Consider the following 21,204-nt stretch of genomic DNA (forward strand, 5'->3'; position numbering starts at 1 on the left):
TTGACAGAGACTATTGTTAGGTTTTTGGGGGTTTTGTGTTTGTAATGTTTGGGGTATGTGTTATTTTTTGTTTCTTTATTCATAAATTTTAAGGGTAATATATGTTTTTTTTTTATTTTTGGGGGAGGGGGCAGGAGCAAAATATTTTATAAATAATTTTTGTTTTTTTGTTTTTTAATCAAAAACTGTTATTTTTGTTGTTATTATTCATCAATTTCATCAATATTTTATATATTTTTATTTGGCAAAATATTTCTTGGAATGTCTTTTATCAATTTTGTGCAGAAATTTAGGATAGAGGTTAACCATGTTGCGGTGGGAATTGCTAAACTAAAAATTTATAACAGAAATACAGTTTGCCCCCGAGGTTCCAAAGCACAGAATGCACTTCAGATCAACAGCCGAAGCATCGTAGGGGGACCCATTCTAATGGAGACAATGTCCTCCACCCGTTTCCACAACATTGAGGGGCCACTCAAAGAAAGGGGCAGTCGAGCTTGAGCCACAGACGGTTGTCTCCATTCTGTATTTCTGTTTTATAATCAACATAATGTATTTTTCATAGTTTTAAATGGCAATAATCAGTTATAGTATGTGATTTATTACATTAACTTATAGATTTTTCTTTACAGTACAGTTATGTCTTAAATCTGCGGTCTGTCTATTGAAAAAGGGATTACTACAAATAAAAAACAGATATTAGAAATCATAAATGTTCCCAATCTCTGTACCTGAGACACAGTTGTGTTATATAAGAAGCTGTCTATAGACGATATACTTATTAAAAACACATATATCTTACACATATATCTTCATGTATAAGGTAGAGACTATGACATCTCTGCAGGTCTAGATGTTATATCTAGCCTGATTGTTATCAGTAATTAATATAAATATTAATTACCTGTCTCTTTGTTCCTTTCCTGCAGCTGACAGGGGTATAGGTCCCTTTCACCCTCTCACCGGGCATTAATCACCTATAAAAAGACACATGTATGATAACATGTCCCTTATACATTCTACAGACGCTAATATATATAACACTCTAGGGCCAGAACTACTTGTCTCAGGGATTATAAAACCGCATTAGAAAAAAGAACAAAAGAAAAGATGGAACCCATTGAGATATAGATGATAGGGATTTTTATTTCTATTGTAGTGCAGTGTATTATCCCTCCCAGGATGATGTTGACAGACACTATTGTTAGGTTTTTGGGGGTTTTGTGTTTGCAATGTTTGGGGTGTGTGTTATTTTTTGTTTCTTTATTCATAAATTTTAAGGGTAATATATGTTTTTTTATTTAAGGTGAAGGGGGCAGGAGCAAAATATTTTATAACTTATTATTGTTTATTTGTTTTTTAATCAAAAACTGTTATTTTTGTTGTTATTATTATTCATCATCTTCATCAATATTTTATATATTTTTACTTGGCAAAATATTTCTTGGAATGTCTTTATCAATTTTGTGCAGACATTTAGGATAGAGGTTAACCATGTTGCGATGGGAATTGCTAAACTAAAAATTAATAACAGAAATACAGTTTGCCCCCAAGGTTCCAAAGCACAGAATGCACTTCAGATCAACAGCCGAAGCATCGTAGGGGGACCCATTCTAATGGAGACAATGTCCTCCACCCGTTTCCAGAACATTGAGGGGCCACTCAAAGAAATGGGCAGTCGAGCTTGAGCCACAGACGGTTGTCTCCATTCTGTATTTCTGTTTTATAATCAACATAATGTATTTTTCATAGTTTTAAATGGCAATAATCAGTTATAGTATGTGATTTATTACATTAACTTATAGATTTTTCTTTACAGTACAGTTATGTCTTAAATCTGCGGTCAGTCTATTGAAAAAGGGATTACTACAAATAAAAAACAGATATTAGAAATCATAAATGTTCCTAATCTCTGTACCTGAGACATGGTTGTGTTATATAAGAAGCTGTCTATAGACGATATACTTATTAAAAACACATATATCTTCATGTATAAGGTAGAGACTATGACATCTTTCCAGGTTTAGATGTTGTATCTAGCCTGTTTGTTATCAGTAATTAATATAAATATTAATTACCTGTCTCTTTGTTCCTTTCCTGCAGCTGACGGGGGTATAGGTCCCTTTCACCCTCTCACCGGGCATCAATCACCTATAAAAAGACACAGGTATGATAACATGTCCCTTATACATGCTACAGACGCTAATATATATAACACTCTAGGGCCAGAACTACTTGTCTCAGGGATTATAAAACCGCATTAGAAAAAAGAACAAAAGAAAAGATGGAACCCATTGAGATATAGATGATAGGGATTTTTATTTCTATTGCAGTGCAGTGTATTATCCCTCCCAGGATGATGTTGACAGAGACTATTGTTAGGTTTTTGGGGGTTTTGTGTTTGTAATGTTTGGGGTATGTGTTATTTTTTGATTCTTTATTCATAAATTTTAAGGGTAATATATGTTTTTTTTTATTTTTGGGGAAGGGGGCAGGAGCAAATGTTTTATAAATTATTTTTGTTTTTTTGTTTTTTAATCAAAAACTGTTATTTTTGTTGTTATTATTCATCAATTTCATCAATATTTTATATATTTTTATTTGGCAAAATATTTCTTGGAATGTCTTTTATCAATTTTGTGCAGAAATTTAGGATAGAGGTTAACCATGTTGCGGTGGGAATTGCTAAACTAAAAATTTATAACAGAAATACAGTTTGCCCCCGAGGTTCCAAAGCAGAGAATGCACTTCAGATCAACAGCCGAAGCATCGTAGGGGGACCCATTCTAATGGAGACAATGTCCTCCACCCGTTTCCACAACATTGAGGGGCCACTCAAAGAAAGGGGCAGTCGAGCTTGAGCCACAGACGGTTGTCTCCATTCTGTATTTCTGTTTTATAATCAACATAATGTATTTTTCATAGTTTTAAATGGCAATAATCAGTTATAGTATGTGATTTATTACATTAACTTATAGATTTTTCTTTACAGTACAGTTATGTCTTAAATCTGCGGTCAGTCTATTGAAAAAGGGATTACTACAAATAAAAAACAGATATTAGAAATCATAAATGTTCCCAATCTCTGTACCTGAGACACAGTTGTGTTATACAAGAAGCTGTCTATAGACGATATACTTATTAAAAACACATATATCTTCATGTATAAGGTAGAGACTATGACATCTCTGCAGGTCTAGATGTTATATCTAGCCTGATTGTTATCAGTAATTAATATAAATATTAATTACCTGTCTCTTTGTTCCTTTCCTGCAGCTGACGGGGGTATAGGTCCCTTTGACCCTCTCACCGGGCATTAATCACCTATAAAAAGACACAGGTATGATAACATGTCCCTTATACATGCTACAGACGCTAATATATATAACACTCTAGGGCCAGAACTACTTGTCTCAGGGATTATAAAACCGCATTAGAAAAAAGAACAAAAGAAAAGATGGAACCCATTGAGATATAGATGATAGGGATTTTTATTTCTATTGTAGTGCAGTGTATTATCCCTCCCAGGATGATGTTGACAGACACTATTGTTAGGTTTTTGGGGGTTTTGTGTTTGCAATTTTTTGGAGTATGTGTTATTTTTTGTTTCTTTATTCATAAATTTTAAGGGTAATATATGTTTTTTATTTTTGGGGAAGGGGGCAGGAGCAAAATATTTTATAACTTATTATTGTTTATTTGTTTTTTAATCAAAAACTGTTATTTTTGTTGTTATTATTATTCATCAACTTCATCAATATTTTATATATTTTTATTTGGCAAAATATTTCTTGGAATGTCTTTTATCAATTTTGTGCAGAAATTTAGGATAGAGGTTAACCATGTTGCGGTGGGAATTGCTAAACTAAAAATTAATAACAGAAATATAGTTTGCCCCCGAGATTCCAAAGCACAGAATGCACTTCAGATCAACAGCTGAAGCATCGTAGGGGGACTCATTCTAATGGAGACAATGTCCTCCATCCGTTTCCAGAACATTGAGGGGCCACTCAAAGAAATGGGCAGTCGAGCTTGAGCCACAGACGGTTGTCTCCATTCTGTATTTCTGTTTTATAATCAACATAATGTATTTTTCATAGTTTTAAATGGCAATAATCAGTTATAGTATGTGATTTATTACATTAACTTATAGATTTTTCTTTACAGTACAGTTATGTCTTAAATCTGCGGTCAGTCTATTGAAAAAGGGATTACTACAAATAAAAAACAGATATTAGAAATCATAAATGTTCCTAATCTCTGTACCTGACACATGGTTGTGTTATATAAGAAGCTGTCTATAGACGATATACTTTTTAAAAACACATATATCTTCATGTATAAGGTAGAGACTATGACATCTTTCCAGGTTTAGATGTTGTTTCTAGCCTGTTTGTTATCAGTAATTAATATAAATATTAATTACCTGTCTCTTTGTTCCTTTCCTGCAGCTGACGGGGGTATAGGTCCCTTTGACCCTCTCACCGGGCATTAATCACCTATAAAAAGACACAGGTATGATAACATGTCCCTTATACATGCTACAGACGCTAATATATATAACACTCTAGGGCCAGAACTACTTGTCTCAGGGATTATAAAACCGCATTAGAAAAAAGAACAAAAGAAAAGATGGAACCCATTGAGATATAGATGATAGGGATTTTTATTTCTATTGTAATGCAGTGTATTATCCCTCCCAGGATGATGTTGACAGACACTATTGTTAGGTTTTTGGGGGTTTTGTGTTTGCAATGTTTGGGGTGTGTGTTATTTTTTGTTTCTTTATTCATAAATTTTAAGGGTAATATATGTTTTTTTATTTAAGGTGAAGGGGGCAGGAGCAAAATATTTTATAACTTATTATTGTTTATTTGTTTTTTAATCAAAAACTGTTATTTTTGTTGTTATTATTATTCATCATCTTCATCAATATTTTATATATTTTTACTTGGCAAAATATTTCTTGGAATGTCTTTTATCAATTTTGTGCAGAAATTTAGGATAGAGGTTAACAATGTTGCGATGGGAATTGCTAAACTATAAATTAATAACAGAAATACAGTTTGCCCCCGAGATTCCAAAGCACAGAATGCACTTTAGATCAACAGCCGAAGCATCGTAGGGGGACCCATTCTAATAGAGACAATGTCCTCCACTCATTTCCAGAACATTGAGGGGCCACTCAAAGAAATGGCCAGTCGAGCTTGAGCCACAGACGGTTTTCTCCATTCTGTATTTCTGTTTTATAATCAACATAATGTATTTTTCATAGTTTTAAATGGCAATAATCAGTTATAGTATGTGATTTATTACATTAACTTATAGATTTTTCTTTACAGTACAGTTATGTCTTAAATCTGCGGTCAGTCTATTGAAAAAGGGATTACTACAAATAAAAAACAGATATTAGAAATCATAAATGTTCCTAATCTCTGTACCTGAGACATGGTTGTGTTATATAAGAAGCTGTCTATAGACGATATACTTATTAAAAACACATATATCTTCATGTATAAGGTAGAGACTATGACATCTTTCCAGGTTTAGATGTTGTATCTAGCCTGTTTGTTATCAGTAATTAATATAAATATTAATTACCTGTCTCTTTGTTCCTTTCCTGCAGCTGACGGGGGTATAGGTCCCTTTCACCCTCTCACCGGGCATCAATCACCTATAAAAAGACACAGGTATGATAACATGTCCCTTATACATGCTACAGACGCTAATATATATAACACTCTAGGGCCAGAACTACTTGTCTCAGGGATTATAAAACCGCATTAGAAAAAAGAACAAAAAAAAAAAAAGGAACCCATTGAGATATAGATGATAGGGATTTTAATTTCTATTGCAGTGCAGTGTATTATCCCTCCCAGGATGATGTTGACAGAGACTATTGTTTGGTTTTTGGGGGTTTTGTGTTTGTAATGTTTGGGGTATGTGTTATTTTTTGTTTCTTTATTCATAAATTTTAAGGGTAATATATGTTTTTTTTTTATTTTTGGGGGAGGGGGCAGGAGCAAATGTTTTATTAATTATTTTTGTTTTTTGTTTTTTAATCAAAAACTGTTATTTTTGTTGTTATTATTCATCAATTTAATCAATATTTTATATATTTTTATTTGGCAAAATATTTCTTGGAATGTCTTTTATCAATTTTGTGCAGAAATTTAGGATAGAGGTTAACCATGTTGCGGTGGGAATTGCTAAACTAAAAATTTATAACAGAAATACAGTTTGCCCCCGAGGTTCCAAAGCACAGAATGCACTTCAGATCAACAGCCGAAGCATCGTAGGGGGACCCATTCTAATGGAGACAATGTCCTCCACCCGTTTCCACAACATTGAGGGGCCACTCAAAGAAAGGGGCAGTCGAGCTTGAGCCACAGACGGTTGTCTCCATTCTGTATTTCTGTTTTATAATCAACATAATGTATTTTTCATAGTTTTAAATGGCAATAATCAGTTATAGTATGTGATTTATTACATTAACTTATAGATTTTTCTTTACAGTACAGTTATGTCTTAAATCTGCGGTCTGTCTATTGAAAAAGGGATTACTACAAATAAAAAACAGATATTAGAAATCATAAATGTTCCCAATCTCTGTACCTGAGACACAGTTGTGTTATATAAGAAGCTGTCTATAGACGATATACTTATTAAAAACACATATATCTTCATGTATAAGGTAGAGACTATGACATCTCTGCAGGTCTAGATGTTATATCTAGCCTGATTGTTATCAGTAATTAATATAAATATTAATTACCTGTCTCTTTGTTCCTTTCCTGCAGCTGACGGGGGTATAGGTCCCTTTGACCCTCTCACCGGGCATTAATCACCTATAAAAAGACACAGGTATGATAACATGTCCCTTATACATGCTACAGACGCTAATATATATAACACTCTAGGGCCAGAACTACTTGTCTCAGGGATTATAAAACCGCATTAGAAAAAAGAACAAAAGAAAAGATGGAACCCATTGAGATATAGATGATAGGGATTTTTATTTCTATTGTAGTGCAGTGTATTATCCCTCCCAGGATGATGTTGACAGACGCTATTGTTAGGTTTTTGGGGGTTTTGTGTTTGCAATGTTTGGGGTGTGTGTTATTTTTTGTTTCTTTATTCATAAATTTTAAGGGTAATATATGTTTTTTTATTTAAGGTGAAGGGGGCAGGAGCAAAATATTTTATAACTTATTATTGTTTATTTGTTTTTTAATCAAAAACTGTTATTTTTGTTGTTATTATTATTTATCATCTTCATCAATATTTTATATATTTTTACTTGGCAAAATATTTCTTGGAATGTCTTTTATCAATTTTGTGCAGAAATTTAGGATAGAGGTTAACCATGTTGCGATGGGAATTGCTAAACTATAAATTAATAACAGAAATACAGTTTGCCCCCGAGATTCCAAAGCACAGAATGCACTTTAGATCAACAGTCGAAGCATCGTAGGGGGACCCATTCTAATGGAGACAATGTCCTCCACCCATTTCCAGAACATTGAGGGGCCACTCAAAGAAATGGCCAGTCGAGCTTGAGCCACAGACGGTTTTCTCCATTCTGTATTTCTGTTTTATAATCAACATAATGTATTTTTCATAGTTTTAAATGGCAATAATCAGTTATAGTATGTGATTTATTACATTAACTTATAGATTTTTCTTTACAGTACAGTTATGTCTTAAATCTGCGGTCAGTCTATTGAAAAAGGGATTACTACAAATAAAAAACAGATATTAGAAATCATAAATGTTCCTAATCTCTGTACCTGAGACATGGTTGTGTTATATAAGAAGCTGTCTATAGACGATATACTTATTAAAAACACATATATCTTCATGTATAAGGTAGAGACTATGACATCTTTCCAGGTTTAGATGTTGTATCTAGCCTGTTTGTTATCAGTAATTAATATAAATATTAATTACCTGTCTCTTTGTTCCTTTCCTGCAGCTGACGGGGGTATAGGTCCCTTTCACCCTCTCACCGGGCATCAATCACCTATAAAAAGACACAGGTATGATAACATGTCCCTTATACATGCTACAGACGCTAATATATATAACACTCTAGGGCCAGAACTACTTGTCTCAGGGATTATAAAACCGCATTAGAAAAAAGAACAAAAGAAAAGACGGAACCCATTGAGATATAGATGATAGGGATTTTTATTTCTATTGCAGTGCAGTGTATTATCCCTCCCAGGATGATGTTGACAGAGACTATTGTTTGGTTTTTGGGGGTTTTGTGTTTGTAATGTTTGGGGTATGTGTTATTTTTTGTTTCTTTATTCATAAATTTTAAGGGTAATATATGTTTTTTTTTTTTTTTGGGGGGAGGGGGCAGGAGCAAATGTTTTATAAATTATTTTTGTTTTTTTGTTTTTTAATCAAAAACTGTTTTTTTTGTTGTTATTATTCATCAATTTCATCAATATTTTATATATTTTTATTTGGCAAAATATTTCTTGGAATGTCTTTTATCAATTTTGTGCAGAAATTTAGGATAGAGGTTAACCATGTTGCGGTGGGAATTGCTAAACTAAAAATTTATAACAGAAATACAGTTTGCCCCCGAGGTTCCAAAGCACAGAATGCACTTCAGATCAACAGCCGAAGCATCGTAGGGGGACCCATTCTAATGGAGACAATGTCCTCCACCCGTTTCCACAACATTGAGGGGCCACTCAAAGAAAGGGGCAGTCGAGCTTGAGCCACAGACGGTTGTCTCCATTCTGTATTTCTGTTTTATAATCAACATAATGTATTTTTCATAGTTTTAAATGGCAATAATCAGTTATAGTATGTGATTTATTACATTAACTTATAGATTTTTCTTTACAGTACAGTTATTTCTTAAATCTGCGGTCTGTCTATTGAAAAAGGGATTACTACAAATAAAAAACAGATATTAGAAATCATAAATGTTCCCAATCTCTGTACCTGAGACACAGTTGTGTTATATAAGAAGCTGTCTATAGACGATATACTTACTAAAAACACATATATCTTCATGTATAAGGTAGAGACTATGACATCTCTGCAGGTCTAGATGTTATATCTAGCCTGATTGTTATCAGTAATTAATATAAATATTAATTACCTGTCTCTTTGTTCCTTTCCTGCAGCTGACGGGGGTATAGGTCCCTTTCACCCTCTCACCGGGCATTATTCACCTATAAAAAGACACAGGTATGATAACATGTCCCTTATACATGCTACAGACGCTAATATATATAACACTCTAGGGCCAGAACTACTTGTCTCAGGGATTATAAAACCGCATTAGAAAAAAGAACAAAAGAAAAGATGGAACCCATTGAGATATAGATGATAGGGATTTTTATTTCTATTGTAGTGCAGTGTATTATCCCTCCCAGGATGATGTTGACAGACGCTATTGTTAGGTTTTTGGGGGTTTTGTGTTTGCAATGTTTGGGGTGTGTGTTATTTTTTGTTTCTTTATTCATAAATTTTAAGGGTAATATATGTTTTTTTATTTAAGGTGAAGGGGGCAGGAGCAAAATATTTTATAACTTATTATTGTTTATTTGTTTTTTAATCAAAAACTGTTATTTTTGTTGTTATTATTATTCATCATCTTCATCAATATTTTATATATTTTTACTTGGCAAAATATTTCTTGGAATGTCTTTTATCAATTTTGTGCAGAAATTTAGGATAGAGGTTAACCATGTTGCGATGGGAATTGCTAAACTATAAATTAATAGCAGAAATACAGTTTGCCCCCGAGATTCCAAAGCACAGAATGCACTTTAGATCAACAGCCGAAGCATCGTAAGGGGACCCATTCTAATGGAGACAATGTCCTCCACCCATTTCCAGAACATTGAGGGGCCACTTAAAGAAATGGCCAGTCGAGCTTGAGCCACAGACGGTTTTCTCCATTCTGTATTTCTGTTTTATAATCAACATAATGTATTTTTCATAGTTTTAAATGGCAATAATCAGTTATAGTATGTGATTTATTACATTAACTTATAGATTTTTCTTTACAGTACAGTTATGTCTTAAATCTGCGGTCAGTCTATTGAAAAAGGGATTACTACAAATAAAAAACAGATATTAGAAATCATAAATGTTCCTAATCTCTGTACCTGAGACATGGTTGTGTTATATAAGAAGCTGTCTATAGACGATATACTTATTAAAAACACATATATCTTCATGTATAAGGTAGAGACTATGACATCTTTCCAGGTTTAGATGTTGTATCTAGCCTGTTTGTTATCAGTAATTAATATAAATAATAATTACCTGTCTCTTTGTTCCTTTCCTGCAGCTGACGGGGGTATAGGTCCCTTTCACCCTCTCACCGGGCATCAATCACCTATAAAAAGACACAGGTATGATAACATGTCCCTTATACATGCTACAGACGCTAATATATATAACACTCTAGGGCCAGAACTACTTGTCTCAGGGATTATAAAACCGCATTAGAAAAAAGAACAAAAGAAAAGACGGAACCCATTGAGATATAGATGATAGGGATTTTTATTTCTATTGCAGTGCAGTGTATTATCCCTCCCAGGATGATGTTGACAGAGACTATTGTTTGGTTTTTGGGGGTTTTGTGTCTGTAATGTTTGGGGTATGTGTTATTTTTTGTTTCTTTATTCATAAATTTTAAGGGTAATATATGTTTGTTTTTTTTTTTGGGGGGAGGGGGCAGGAGCAAATGTTTTATAAATTATTTTTGTTTTTTTGTTTTTTAATCAAAAACTGTTATTTTTGTTGTTATTATTCATCAATTTCATCAATATTTTATATATTTTTATTTGGCAAAATATTTCTTGGAATGTCTTTTATCAATTTTGTGCAGAAATTTAGGATAGAGGTTAACCATGTTGCGGTGGGAATTGCTAAACTAAAAATTTATAACAGAAATACAGTTTGCCCCCGAGGTTCCAAAGCACAGAATGCACTTCAGATCAACAGCCGAAGCATCGTAGGGGGACCCATTCTAATGGAGACAATGTCCTCCACCCGTTTCCACAACATTGAGGGGCCACTCAAAGAAAGGGGCAGTCGAGCTTGAGCCACAGACGGTTGTCTCCATTCTGTATTTCTGTTTTATAATCAACATAATGTATTTTTCATAGTTTTAAATGGCAATAATCAGTTATAGTATGTGATTTATTACATTAACTTATAGATTTTTCTTTACAGTACAGTTATTTCTTAAATCTGCGGTCTGTCTATTGAAAAAGGGATTACTACAAATAAAAAACAGATATTAGAAATCATAAATGTTCCCAATCTCTGTACCTGAGACACAGTTGTGTTATATAAGAAGCTGTCTATAGACGATATACTTATTAAAAACACATATATCTTCATGTATAAGGTAGAGACTATGACATCTCTGCAGGTCTAGATGTTATATCTAGCCTGATTGTTATCAGTAATTAATATAAATATTAATTACCTGTCTCTTTGTTCCTTTCCTGCAGCTGACGGGGGTATAGGTCCCTTTCACCCTCTCACCGGGCATTAATCACCTATAAAAAGACACATGTATGATAACATTTCACTTATACATGCTACCGACGCTAATATATATAACACTCTAGGGCCAGAACTACTTGTCTCAGGGATTATAAAACCGCATTAGAAAAAAGAACAAAAGAAAAGATGGAACCCATTGAGATATAGATGATAGGGATTTTTATTTCTATTGTAGTGCAGTGTATTATCCCTCCCAGGATGATGTTGACAGACACTATTGTTAGGTTTTTGGGGGTTTTGTGTTTGCAATGTTTGGGGTATGTGGTATTTTTTGTTTCTTTATTCATAAATTTTAAGGGTAATATATGTTTTTTTATTTAAGGGGAAGGAGCAAAATATTTTATAAATTATTATTGTTTATTTGTTTTTTAATCAAAAACTGTTATTTTTGTTGTTATTATTATTCATCAACTTCATCAATATTTTATATATTTTTATTTGGCAAAATATTTCTTGGAATGTCTTTTATCAATTTTGTGCAGAAATTTAGGATAGAGGTTAACCATGTTGCAGTGGGAATTGCTAAACTAAAAATTTATAACAGAAATACAGTTTGCCCCCTAGATTCCAAAGCACAGAATGCACTTCAGATCAACAGCCAAAGCATCGTAGGGGGACCCATTCTAATGGAGACAATGTCCTCCACCCGTTTCCAGAACATTGAGGGGCCACTCAAAGAAATGGGCAGTCGAGCTTGAGCCACAGACGGTTGTCTCCATTCTGTATTTCTGTTTTATAATCAACATAATGTATTTTTCATAGTTTTAAATGGCAATAATCAGTTATAGTGTGTGATTTATTACATTAACTTATAGATTTTTCTTTACAGTACAGTTATGTCTTATATCTGCGGTCAGTGTATTGAAAAAGGGATTACTACAAATAAAAAACAGATATTAGAAATCATAAATGTTCCTAATCTCTGTACCTGAGACATGGTTGTGTTATATAAGAAACTGTCTATAGACGATATACTTATTAAAAACACATATATCTTCATGTATAAGGTAGAGACTATGACATCTTTGCAGTTTTAGATGTTGTATCTAGCCTGATTGTTCTCAGTAATTAATATAAATATTAATTACCTGTCTCTTTGTTCCTTTCCTGCAGCTGACGGGGGTATAGGTCCCTTTCACCCTCTCACCGGGCATCAATCACCTATAAAAAGACACAGGTATGATAACATGTCCCTTATACATGCTACAGACGCTAATATATCTAACACTCTAAGGCCAGAACTACTTGTCTCAGGGATTATAAAACCGCATTAGAAAAAAGAACAAAAGAAAAGATGGAACCCATTGACATATAGATGATAGGGATTTTTATTTCTATTGCACTGCAGTGATTTATCCCTCCCAGGATGATGTTGACAGAGACTATTGTTAGGTTTTTGGGGGTTTTGTGTTTGTAATGTTTGGGGTATGTGTTATTTTTTGTTTCTTTATTAATAAATTTTAAGGGTAATATATGTTTTTTTATTTTTGGGGAAGGAGGCAGGAGCAAAATATTTTATAAATTACTATTGTTTATTTGTTTTTTAATCAAAAACTGTTATTTTTGTGGTTATTATTATTCATCAACTTCATCAATATTTTATATATTTTTATTTGGCAAAATATTTCTTGGAATTTCTTTTATCAATTTTGTGCAGAAATTTAGGATAGAGGTTAACCATGTTGCGGTGGGAATTGCTAAACTAAAAATTAATAACAGAAATACAGTTTGCCCCCGAGATTCCAAAGCACAGAATGCACTTCAGATCAACAGCCGAAGCATCGTAGGGGGACCCATTCTAATGGAGACAATGTCCTCCACCCGTTTCCAGAACATTGAGGGGCCACTCAAAGAAATGGGCAGTCGAGCTTGAGCCACAGACGGTTGTGTCCATTCTGTATTTCTGTTTTATAATCAACATAATGTATTTTTCATAGTTTTAAATGGCAATAATCAGTTATAGTATGTGATTTATTACATTAACTTATAGATTTTTCTTTACAGTACAGTTATGTCTTAAATCTGCGGTCTGTCTATTGAAAAACGGATTACTACAAATAAAAAACAGATATTAGAAATCATAAATGTTCCCAATCTCTGTACCTGAGACACAGTTGTGTTATATAAGAAGCTGTCTATAGACGATATACTTATTAAAAACACATATATCTTCATGTATAATGTAGAGACTATGACATCTCTGCAGGTCTAGATGTTATATCTAGCCTGATTGTTATCAGTAATTAATATAAATATTAATTACCTGTCTCTTTGTTCCTTTCCTGCAGCTGACGGGGGTATAGGTCCCTTTCACCCTCTCACCGGGCATCAATCACCTATAAAAAGACACAGGTATGATAACATGTCCCTTATACATGCTACAGACGCTAATATATATAACACTCTAGGGCCAGAACTACTTGTCTCAGGGATTATAAAACCGCATTAGAAAAAAGAACAAAAGAAAAGATGGAACCCATTGAGATATAGATGATAGGGATTTTTATTTCTATTGTAGTGCAGTATATTATCCCTCTCAGGATGATGTAGACAGAGACTATTGACAGATTTTTGGGGGTTTTGTGTTTGCAATGTTTGGGGTATGTGTTATTTTTTGTTTCCTTTAGCATGGCATTGATCAGTGTTATTGCCACTCAACTGCTCCTGCCTGGATCTCAGGCATGGAGCAGTCATTTGGCGATCGGACAACGAGGAGGCAGGTAGGGATCCTCCTCGCGTCCTGCAAGCTGTTCGGGACGCCACGATTTTATCGCGGAGGTCCCGATCAGAACCATTGAGCTAACCAGCAATGTTTACTTTCCTTCTATGGTCAGTGAATTAAACAAAAAAGGATCCCTGAAGGTTCCAGGGTAATAGTGCAATATCAACCTTTAAGGGGCTACCCCTTCTGGGGAAAACCCTTACTAGAAGCCCCCCTAAAACTTTTAAACTTTATTCAATTCACAAACTAAAAAGCTACCTTTATGAAACACACGGTTTAAAATTATCGGCGGTGTCACAGAATTTTTCATGGGAAAGGAAAACCTCTCCTAGCTACTAAGTTTCTGTTAGTGCTCAACAATTAATATATATTGTGCACTATGATCTGTGCACTAGTAGGTGAGTATGCATGCGGCATTAACATTACTAACAGTGAACACACGCTGTATTAAAACATGGCTAGCCTCCTCGACGTTTCGCTCAATAAACCAGCTTGGTCAAGGGCTTTGAGGCTAATGGTGCACCGGACGCTAGGTAGGCTTTATATAATCTCACATTGCGTTCATTTCCTGTGACGTGCTATCGCCAATCAGATGGCCGCACATCACAATCTTGTGTCCCGCAATAGTTGTGTACCAATCCTGCGAAAAGTCGCAACCAATCATACAGTTTGTTATGGTCTGGCATGTGTTTAGCGTCTGCGCCTATCACCACCTTTGTTTACATGTGATGTCACAGTAGGTACGCATGTCCGCGCATTGGTAATCAATGCGCAAGCTTCATGATGGATGATTCACTTTTCGCGATATCTACATATTGCTGGACCTGTGCGCATGACTTCGGACTTTGTCTGTATTTCACTTCTAGAATACTACTGCGCATGTTATGGGACTAAGACTGTGTAGGGTATGTTCCAAATTATCCATAGTGCAGACCATGGAGTATGTAAAAGTGTGTTATTAACATGAGTAATTATATTCTCATGTAAATGATCTTGTAACTCATGCAATTTTATAGGAGAAAAAATATTTTATTTATTTATATTCTGTGAATCGGTATAGACTGCTATTTATTCTGTTTGTTATGTAATAAGCCATGGTAGTCTGGGATATATGATGTCTTAAGATATGGATTTCTTGGGTAGCATGTAAGTTGCAAGGGAGGGGTGGGGGGGGAATAAGGAAGGGAGAAGGGAAGCAGAGGGAAATATATATATATATATATATATATATATATATATATACAGTAGATGGAAGTGAAAAAACGTTATCTTATTCAGAAAGTACTTGCTTGTATAATCTTAATCTATTTATTATTAGTGATTGGTGCTATATTTTATTTTTGTTATATTTATGTTATTATTTGTATTTTTTATGTATTTTGTGTATTTTATTTTTTAGTTAGTGATTTTAGATTTTTCTATACATATTTTTTATATATATTTTTTAAATTTTATAAATTTTTATTGTTTTTATTTTATATTGAGTTAAAGTATTTAACAGTAAGTATATTTTATGATGAATTTATTGCTAATATTTCTAATTTCTAATGTTATCCCAAATTTTTCATTTTCACAAGGGGTAATTGAGAAAAAGCCCCCCATAATTTGTATCACCATTTCTTCTGAATATATAAATACCCCATGTGTGGACATAAAGTGCTCTGCTGGCTCACTACAGGGCTCAGAAGAGAAGGAGCGCCATTGGACTTTTGCAGAGAGAATTTGGCTGGAATTGAAGGCCATGTGCGTTTACAAAGCCCCTATGGTGCCAGAACAGCGGAACCCCCCCCAACATGTGACCCCATTTTGGAAACTACACCCCTCATGGAATGTAATAAGGGGTGCAGTGAGCATTTATGCCCTACTGGTGTCTGACAGATTTTTGGAACAGGGGTCCATGAAAATGAAAAATTTAAGTTTTCATTTGCACAGCCCACTGTTCCAAAAGTCTGTCAAACGTCAGTGGGGTGTAAATGCTCACTGCACCCATTGTTACATTCTGTGAGGGGTGTTGTTTCCGAAATAGAGTCACATGTGGGGGGGTCCACTGTTCTGGCACCATGGGGGCTTTGTAAACGCACATGTCCCCTGACTTGAATTCCAGACGAATTCTTTACATCCATACATGGAAGACTTCCAAACCCAGAAGAAATGGGGTTACAAATTTTGAGGGGCATTTTCTCGTATTTCCTCCTATTTTTTTTATTTACTCATCCAAATTTTACAAAAAGTCATCAAACACCTGTGGGGTGTTAAGGCTCACTGTAACCTTGTTATGTTCCTTGAGGGGTGTGTTTCCTCTTTTTAATAACTATGAACATGTATTCCTTAGTTTAGTTGGGTCTGTTAGGGTTTATTTTAGGGTTCTGACAATTTTAATGGTAAAAAATAGCCCTACAACCTAAGGAAGGCAAAAAGCACCCATGATTGTCATAGACATGGTACAGAAAAATTTCTACATGACCCGCTAACTTTGAAGGGGGAAGTGCCTAAAGGCACTTCCCCTTCAAAGTTAGATTCAATTCGCTGGGAACTACAATATAATACCTGGTCGGCATATAACCTTATCTTATATGTAATCTTGTGTCCATGGCCTGCTAGCAATTGGATAGATCCCTAAATCAACATTCCACATAGTTTAATCCAGTATTGGATAGACATGAATAGAGGGGGTGTGGTTTGGCGATATGGATTGCCACAGATTCCGCAGAGTCGGCCCAGATATCGTGGGGGGTCCAAGTGGCCAGACCCACTCCAGAATCAGACATCTCATCCACAATGTTTTGGATAGGGGATAAGATGTCTATGGGCGGAGTACACCTTTAGCCCCTTAAGGACCCAGGACGTACGGGGACGTCCCCGCACCCTGGGCTTTAAGGACCCAGGACGTCCCCGTACGTCCTAGCGTTTTCCAGTCCCTGCCGCGCGCCGGGCTGAGATCAGAAGCGGATGCCTGCTGAAATGCTTCAGCAGGCATCCAGGGCAAATGCCCTGGGCATGCTGGGAGTTGCAGTTTTGCAACAGCTGGAGGTCCACAGTTTGGAGACCACTGTGCCCTTCCAGATGTTGCAAAACTACACATCCTCAGCATGCCATTACTGTCCAGGCATGCTGGGAGTTGTAGTTCTGTAACATCTGGCCCTTCAGATGTTGCAGAACTACAACTCCCAGCATGCCTGGACAGTTTTGGCATACTGGGAGTTGTAGTTTTGCAACATCTGGAAGGGCACAGATTGGGAACCACTGTATTAGTGGTCTGCAAACTGTAGTCCTCCAGATGTTGCAAAACTACAACTCCAAGCATGCTGGGAGTTGTAGTTCAGCAACATCTGGCTCTAAAGATGTTGCAGAACATCTACTTCCAGCATGCCTGAGAATGTTTGGGAATAGTGGTTTTGCAACAACTGGAGGCACACTGGTTGGGAAACATTGTCTGTTTCCTAACTCAGTGTTTCCCAACCCGTGTGCCTCCAGCTGTTTCAAAACTATACCTACCAGCATGCACTGATAGACAGTGCATGCTGGGAGTTGTAGTTTTGCAACAGCTGGAGGCCCCCTGTGAATGTACAGGGTACATTCACATGGGCAGGGGGCTTACAGTGAGTATCAGGCTGCAAGTTTGCGATGCAGCAAATTTTGCCTGGCAGCTCAAACTCGCAGCGGGAAACTCGCTGTAATCCCGCGCCCATGTGACTGTACCCTAAAAACACTACACTACACTATACTATCACAAAATAAAAAGTAAAAACACTACATATACACATACCCCTACACAGCCCCCCTCCCCTCCCCAATAAAAATGAAAAATGTCTGGTGCGCCACTGTTTCCAAAATGGAGCCTCCAGCTGTAGCAAAACAACAACTCCCAGTATTGCCAGACAGCCGTTGACTGTCCAAGCATGCTGGGAGTTTTGCAACAGCTGGAGGCACCCTGTTTGGGAATCACTGGCGTAGAATACCCCTATGTCCACCCCTATGCGAATCAATAATTCAGGCCTCAAATGCACATGGCGCTCTCTCACTTCGGAGCCCTGTCGTATTTCAAGGCAACAGTTTAGGGCCACATATGGGGTATCACCGTACTCGGGAGAAATTGCCTAACAAATTTTGGGGGGCTTTTTCTCCTTTCACCCCTTATGAAAAGGTGAAGCTGGGGTCTACACCAGCATGTTAGTGTAAAAAAATAAATTTTTTACACTAACATGCTGATGTTGCCCTATTCTTTTCATTTTGACAAGAGGTAAAAGGGAAAAAAGCCCCCCAAAATTTGTAAACCAATTTCTCCCGACTACGGAGATACCCCATATGTGGGCGCAAAGTGCTCTGGGGGCGCACAACAAGGCCCAGAAGGGAGAGTGCACCATGTACATTTGATGTGATTTGCACAGAGGTGGCTGATTGTTACAGCGGTTTTGACAAACGCAAAAAAAAATAAAACCCCACATGTGACCCAATTTCGGAAACTACACCCCTCACGGAATGTAATGAGGGGTGCAGTGAGAATTTACACCCCACTGGTGTCTGACAGATCTTTGGAACAGTGGGTTGTGCAAATAAAACATTTTGTACAGCCCACTGTTCCAAAGATCTGACAGACACCAGTGGGGGGGGGGGGGGTAAATGCTCACTGTACCCCTTGTTACGTTCCCCAAGGGGTCTAGTTTCCAAAATGGTATGCTATGTGGGGGTTATTTTGCTGTCCTTGCACCATAGGGGCTTCCCCTATTAACCCTTGCAAAAATGTGAAATTTTGGGGGGGAAACACACATTTTAGTGACATATTTTTTTTTTACGTATGCAAAAGTCGTGAAACCCCTGTGGGGTATTAAGGCTCACTTGATTCCTTGTTACATTCCTCAAGGGGTCTAGTTTCCAAAATGGTATGCCATGTGTTTTTTCTTTTGCTGTCCTGGCACCATAGGGGCTTCCTAAATGCGACATGCCCCCCGAGCAAAATTTGCTCTCAAAAAGCCAAATATGACTCCTTCTCTTCTCACCCGTAGTGCACTTCAGGTCAACTTATGGAGTACCTCCATACTCAGAAGAGATGGGGTTACAAATTTTGGAGGGTATTTTCTGCTATTAACCCTTGCAAAAATGTGAAATTTGGGGGGAAACACACATTTTAGTGAATTTTTTATTTATTTTTTTACATATGCAAAAGTGGTGAAAAACCTGTGGGGTATTAAGGCTCACTTAATTCCTTGTTACGCTCCTCAAGGGGTCTAGTTTCCAAAATGGTATGGCATGTGTTTTTTTTTTTTTTTTTTTTTGCTGTTCTGGCACCATAGGGGCTTCCTAAATGCAACATGCCCCCCAAAAACCATTTCAGAAAAACGTACTCTCCAAAACCCCCTTCTTCGCTTCTGAGCCCTCTACTGCGCTCGCCGAACACTTTACATAGACATATGAGGTATGTGCTTACTCGAGAGAAATTGGGCTACAAATATAAGTATACATTTTCTCCTTTTACCCCTTGTAAAAATTCAAAAATTGGGTCTACAAGAACATGCGAGTGTAAAAAATGAAGATTGTGAATTTTCTCCTTCCCTTTGCTGCTATTCCTGTGAAACACCTAAAGGGTGAAAACGCTGACTGAATGTCATTTTGAATACTTTGGGGGTTGCAGTTTTTATAATGGGGTCATTTGTGGGGTATTTCTAAGATGAAGACCCTTCAAATCCACTTCAAACCTGAACTGGTCCCTGAAAAATTGTGAGTTTGGAACTTTGAAGCCCTCTGGTGTCTTCCAAAAGTGAAAACACGTAAATTTTATGATGCAAACATAAAGTTTACATATTGCATATGTGAATATAAAAAAAATATTTGGAATATCCATTTTTCTTACAAGCAGAGAGCTTCAAAGTTAGAAAAATGCTAAATTTTCAAATTTTTCATCAAATTTTGGGATTTTTCCCCAAGAAAGGATGCAATTTACCACAAAATGTTACCACTATGTTAAAGTAGAATATGTCCCGAATAAACAATCTCGGAATCAGAATGATAACTAAAAGCATTCCAGAGTTATTAATGTTTAAAGTGACAGTGGTCAGATGTGCAAAATATGGCCTGGTCCTAAGGTGTAAAATGGCTGGGTCCTTAACCCCTTAAGGACCAAGGACATACCGGTACGTCCTTGGTCCTGCTCTTCTGATATAACGTGGGGTTACACAGTAACCCCGCGTCATATCATGGCGGGCCCGGTGTCATAGTGAAGCCGGGACCCGCCTCTAATAGCGCGCAGCACCGATCGCGGCTAAAAGTGAAAGTTCCCGACTAGCTCAGTCGAGCTGTTCGGGATAGCCGCGGCTAATCGCGGCATCCCGAACAGCTGACAGGACAGCGGGAGGGCCCCTTCCTGCCTCCTCGCTGTCCGATCGCCGAATGACTGCTCAGTGCCTGAGATCCAGGCATGAGCAGTCATGCGGCAGAATCGTTGATCACTGGTTTCTTATGAGAAACCAGTGATCAACATAGAAGATCAGTGTGTGCAGTGTTATAGGTCCCTATGGGACCTATAACACTGCAAAAAAAAAGTGAAAAAAAAAGTGAATAAAGATCATTTAACTCCTCCCCTATTAAAAGTTTGAATCACCCCCCTTTTCCAATAAAAAAAAAAACACAGTGTAAATAAAAATAAAAATAAACATATGTGGTATCACCGCGTGTGGAAATGTCCGAATTATAAAAATATATCATTAATTAAACCGCTCGGTCAATGGCGTGCGCGCAAAAAAATTCCAAAATAGTGCATTTTTGGTCACTTTTTATATCATTCAAAAATGATCAATAAGTCCTATCAATGCAAAAATGGTACCGTTAAAAACTTCAGATCACGGCGCAAAAAATGAGCCCTCATACCGCCCCATACACGGAAATATAAAAAAGTTATAGGGGTCAGAAGATGACAATTTTAAACGTATTAATTT

General features: G+C 36.3%; 1 long non-coding RNA gene across 2 annotated transcripts; it reads right to left on the reverse strand.

The window, feature by feature from the left end:
* Positions 1-2,069: 2,069 nt before the first annotated feature.
* Positions 2,070-8,025, reverse strand: LOC130361493 (uncharacterized). Of its 2 annotated transcripts, XR_008891022.1 has the most exons (6): positions 7,951-8,025; positions 6,776-6,848; positions 5,602-5,674; positions 4,427-4,499; positions 3,252-3,324; positions 2,070-2,151 (listed from the first exon to the last, which is right to left on the reverse strand). It is a non-coding gene; the product is annotated as an uncharacterized LOC130361493 (long non-coding RNA). The 2 variants fall into 2 exon arrangements; XR_008891023.1 differs by lacking the exon at positions 5,602-5,674.
* Positions 8,026-21,204: the final 13,179 nt, after the last annotated feature.

This window comes from Hyla sarda, chromosome 3 (genome assembly GCF_029499605.1).
Source record: "Hyla sarda isolate aHylSar1 chromosome 3, aHylSar1.hap1, whole genome shotgun sequence".
Taxonomy (NCBI): Eukaryota; Metazoa; Chordata; class Amphibia; order Anura; family Hylidae; genus Hyla; species Hyla sarda.